Genomic DNA, 5,271 nt, shown 5'->3' with positions numbered 1-5,271 from the left:
CTCTGGGTTCTCTTTTTCGTGGCAGAAGAGCATGTATTTATAGTAGTGGCAATGGTGACCTAATGGGCTTGAAATGAGGTCCAAAATTTCCAATTTTCGCCAGCTTCGCTAGGCGAAGGAATTACTCGCCTAGCGAGCAAATTAGGTTTGGGCTTTTTCTGGACCTGACGCTTCGCTGGGCGAGTGGCATGCTGAGATACTCGCTAGGCGAAGGAGCTGCTCGCCTAGCGAGCAAGCTACTTTGGACCGCCTGTGGATTGGGCCTGTAGTGAGCTGGGCTTTTGTCCGTTTGGCATCAGTGCCTTGCGGGACAAGTCAGAGGGTCTTGGAAAATGCTTTGTAACACCAATGGGCAAATTTTGGGGTATGACAGCTGCCCCTGTTCAATATTCTCGAACCGAGAGAGTAGAATGGCACGTGCCGTTCGTGGTCTGGAGGTGAAAGATTATTGAACACTAGAATGCCCCGAAAATTTGCGCTTGTCTTTCGGTCTTGCCGGAGATGGGCTTAGAGATGCCATCCAAGAAACTTGCTGAGGAGATTTCCAGATTGCGTCGTACGTTAGATGATGTCTGAAGATATGGATGTCATACCGGGTCATACGCTAGACCGTATGGTGAGCCGTCCATTATGCTGTCGACTTCGCTGGGGAGTCAGAGTATGCTATATGCTGCTAGGGATGAAAGATCAGAATGGATCGTATGCTAGATCGTATCTGAGTTGCAGAATGGGCCGTACGTTAGGCTGAATCTGCTGAAAAGGGAGTAGTCGTGTACCAGACCACCATTCAGAAATGTACCTGTCCGAAGGTATCACCTGAGTAAGGGAGTAGCCATATACCAGACTATCATTCAGGAATGTACCTGTCCGAAGGTAGCACCTGAGAAAGGGAGTAGCCATATACCAGACTACCATTCAGAAATGTACCTGTCCGAAGGTAGCATCTGAGAAAGGGAGTAGCCGTATACTAGACTACCATTCAGGAATGTACCTGTCCGAAGGTAGCACCTGAGAAAGGGAGTAGCCGTATACTAGGCTACCATTCAGGAATGTACCTGTCCGAAGGTAGCACCTGAGAAAGGGAGTAGCCATATACTAGACTACCATTCAGGAATGTACCTGTCCGAAGGTAGCACCTGAGAAAGGGAGTAGCCGTATACTAGGCTACCATTCAGGAATGTACCTGTCCGAAAGTAGCATCTGAGAAAGGGAGTAGCCGTATACTAGACTACCATTCAGGAATGTACCTGTCCGAAGGTAGCACCTGAGAAAGGGAGTAGCCGTATACTAGACTACCGTTCAGGAATGTACCTGTCCGAAGGTAGCACCTGAGAAAGGGAGTAGCCATATACTAGACTACCATTCAGGAATGTACCTGTCCGAAGGTAGCACCTGAGAAAGGGAGTAGCCGTATACTAGACTACCATTCAGGAATGTACCTGTCCGAAGGTAGCACCTGAGAAAGGGAGTAGCCGTATACTAGACTACCGTTCAGGAATGTACCTGTCCGAAGGTAGCACCTGAGAAAGGGAGTAGCCGTATACTAGACTACCGTTCAGGAATGTACCTGTCCGAAGGTAGCACCTGAGAAAGGGAGTAGCCGTATACTAGACTACCGTTCAGGAATGTACCTGTCCGAAGGTAGCACCTGAGAAAGGGAGTAGCCGTATACTAGACTACCGTTCAGGAATGTACCTGTCCGAAGGTAGCACCTGAGAAAGGGAGTAGCCGTATACTAGACTACCGTTCAGGAATGTACCTGTCCGAAGGTAGCACCTGAGAAAGGGAGTAGCCGTATACTAGACTACCGTTCAGGAATGTACCTGTCCGAAGGTAGCACCTGAGAAAGGGAGTAGCCGTATACTAGACTACCATTCAGGAATGTACCTGTCCGAAGGTAGCACCTGAGAAAGGGAGTAGCCGTATACTAGACTACCGTTCAGGAATGTACCTGTCCGAAGGTAGCACCTGAGAAAGGGAGTAGCCGTATACTAGACTACCATTCAGGAATGTACCTGTCCGAAGGTAGCACCTGAGAAAGGGAGTAGCCGTATACTAGACTACCATTCAGGAATGTACCTGTCCGAAGGTAGCACCTGAGAAGATGAAGGTTTAACTTGGTCGTACATTAAACCATACTTGAGTTGTTGAAGATCAGAGTGGATCGTACGTTAGATCGTATCTGAGCTAGAGGTCCAAATGGGTCGTACGTTAGACCGTATTGGAGTTGCTGAGAGTCAGAATGGATCGTACGTTAGACCGTATCTGAGTTGAAAGAGTCATATGTTGGACCGAATCAGAATGAACCGTACGTTAGGCTGTATCTGATAATATTTGTTGCATTGGCGATAAATGTCCGGGAGTATATCTGGGAGGTGTAGTTGAATCCTGAATGTAATTGATACAGATGTCCGTCTGGATGGACCTTTGTGTTGATTGTATCAAGAGGATAATTAACCTGAAAAACAACATTAGCCTCATGCAATGTCATGATGCATGAGATGTTTTATGCCTGCGAACCTGGTATGCATGTATATGCCTGTATATGAAATGATGTAAAGTGTATGATGCGGAATGAAATAAATGTGGGCGTTGTATGCAGGTATGTAGTATGAAATGATGTAATGAATGCACTAGGCGTCTGAAGCATTCTTCCAGGGGACACTACTGGGGAGATAGATCTCAGTCTGCTGGTCAGAGGCATTGGTGTTGATGGCCCTTCCTTAGCTGGGGATTTGGGTTCTGTCCAACGGGCCTGGCTGGGGATGGAAGAGATGACTTGTCTGTCTGGTGTTGCCGACCTCTTCTGGGGAATAACTGGCGTTGCCGGGGAATCGGATTAGCAACTGACTCCTTGGGGAAGCGTGGTTAGACCTTCTCCACGATCCTGAAGTCGTGTAGTAATTGCTATCGCTATTTTAGGCATGCATTTTTGGTAAACATCGATCATATTCAAGTGCATAAGTCAATTCAAATGAAACCAATGGACGTTTACGCAAACAAAACAGAGAACGTGAAACAAAAGCATCTTTTTGGAAATGAAATTGTATTGATGTTGAAAGAGGGCCTATAAACAGGCAATTTATGTACAAGGAGACGGAAATCCTAGTAAGAGGAAATTGTCAAGAAAAAGAGAAAGCTATGCAGAAAAAGTCCTATTGATTTTGATTCCACTATTGTCATTATGTCTTTAAGTATCTCATCCCCTGCTGTCAGATAGAAGTGATTGGCTTGTTCAGTCCCTGGAACTGGGTTGAAGGGGCAGAGAACGGGACATAGTCATACGCTTTAATCCCTAATTTTTGCTTGGACCGCCTTTTCAGGTTTTCAGTCCACCGGGATACCCTTTTTTGCCCAAGCCGCCTTTTCAGGTTTTCGACTTGCCGGGTATACGTCTTTATATATTTATCCCTAATTTTTGCCCGAACCCTTTTGGTTCGCCGGGATGCCCTTACTTTTGCCTAGGTACGTCGACCTAGCGGGTCCCTTTTATGCGTAGTATTTTTTAACTATGTCCGCGTTCACAGGATGCGGGAAATCTTCGCCATCCATTGTAGCAAGTATCATGGCTCCACCCGAGAATACCTTCTTAACCACAAATGGCCCTTCGTATGTGGGAGTCCACTTGCCTCTGGGGTCACCTTGTGGTAGAATGATACGCTTGATCACCAAGTCGCCTACCTGATATACCTGTCTCTTGACTCTTTTGTTGAATGCTTGGGTCATGCGCTTCTGATATATCTGCCCGTGACAAACAGCCGCAAGTCTCTTCTCGTCAATCAAGTTTATTTGATCGAGTCGAGTCTGAATCCATTCATCTTCGTCTAAGCCCGCCTCTTTCATGATTCTTAGAGAGGGAATCTGGACTTCCACCGGTAAAACGGCTTCCATTCCGTAGACTAAAGCGAAAGGAGTTGCCCTTGTCGAAGTTCGCACGGAGGTACGATAACCATGAAGAGCAAATGGTAACATCTCATGCCAGTCTTTGTATGTTACCGTCATCTTTTGTATGATCTTCTTGATGTTCTTATTAGCAGCTTCTACGGCGCCATTCATCTTTGGCCGGTACGGAGAAGAATTATGATGCTTTATTTTGAACTGCGTGCAGAGTTCCGTAATCATCTTGTTATTCAAATTAGTACCATTGTCCGTGATAATTCTTTCAGGGATGCCATACCGACAAATAAGACTATTTTTGATGAACCGTGCCACCACATTCTTGGTGACAGAAGCGAAGGAGGCTGCCTCTACCCACTTCGTGAAGTAATCAATAGCGACGAGAATGAAGCGATGTCCATTTGAAGCCGTAGGTTTAATCTCTCCGATCATATCGATGCCCCACATTGCAAAGGGCCAAGGAGCTGTCAACACGTTCAATGGAGCAGGAGGCGCATGTACTTTATCCGCATAGATCTGACACTTGTGGCAGGTTCTGGAGTGACGGTGGCAATCAGCTTCCATGGTAGACCAATAATACCCTGATCTCAGAATCTTCTTGGCCATTGTATGTCCATTAGAATGAGTCCCAAAAATGCCGTCATGCATGTCTCCCATAATCTTTTCTGCTTCCTTTTTATCCACACAGCGAAGCAGAGTCGAGTCATGATTACGTTTGTATAACACTCCATTACTCAGAAAGAATTTAGCGGAGAACTTCCTCAAGAATTTTCTGTCCTTGATGGATGCCCCTTCAGGGTATTCCTGAGCTTCCAAATATCTTCTTATGTCGTGGAACCAAGGTTTCTCCTGTACCTTCTCAGTGTTAAGTCCATAACAGTACGCTGGTTCATCTAACCGCCCAATGGTAATCATGGGAGCTTCACCGTCCCATCTGACTCTGAACATAGACGACATGGTAGCTAATGCGTCTGCCAACTGATTCTCTTCTCGTGGGATATGTTCAAATGTTATCTCTTCAAAGTATGGGATCAATGTCATCACCTGCTCTCGATAAGGGATGAGATTTGGATGTTTAGTATCCCATTCCCCTTTGATCTGACTGATTACCAAGGCCGAATCTCCGTACACACTCAAAAGCTTGATTCGCCAGTCTATAGCAGCCTTGAGTCCAAAAATACATGCTTCATACTCAGCCATATTATTGGTGCAATGAAAACATAGTCTAGCAGTGAGAGGTGTATGGTAACCTCCGGGAGAAATGAGTACAACCCCAACACCATGGCCCAATGCATTAGAAGATCCATCAAAGACCATAGTCCATCGGGATCCCCATTCGGGTCCTTCATCTGGTTTAGGTTTTTCATTATCCGT

The sequence above is a fragment of the Lathyrus oleraceus genome, chromosome 3, assembly GCF_024323335.1.
Source record: "Lathyrus oleraceus cultivar Zhongwan6 chromosome 3, CAAS_Psat_ZW6_1.0, whole genome shotgun sequence".
NCBI lineage: Eukaryota > Viridiplantae > Streptophyta > Magnoliopsida > Fabales > Fabaceae > Lathyrus > Lathyrus oleraceus.
This window is presented reverse-complemented; position numbering follows the sequence as displayed.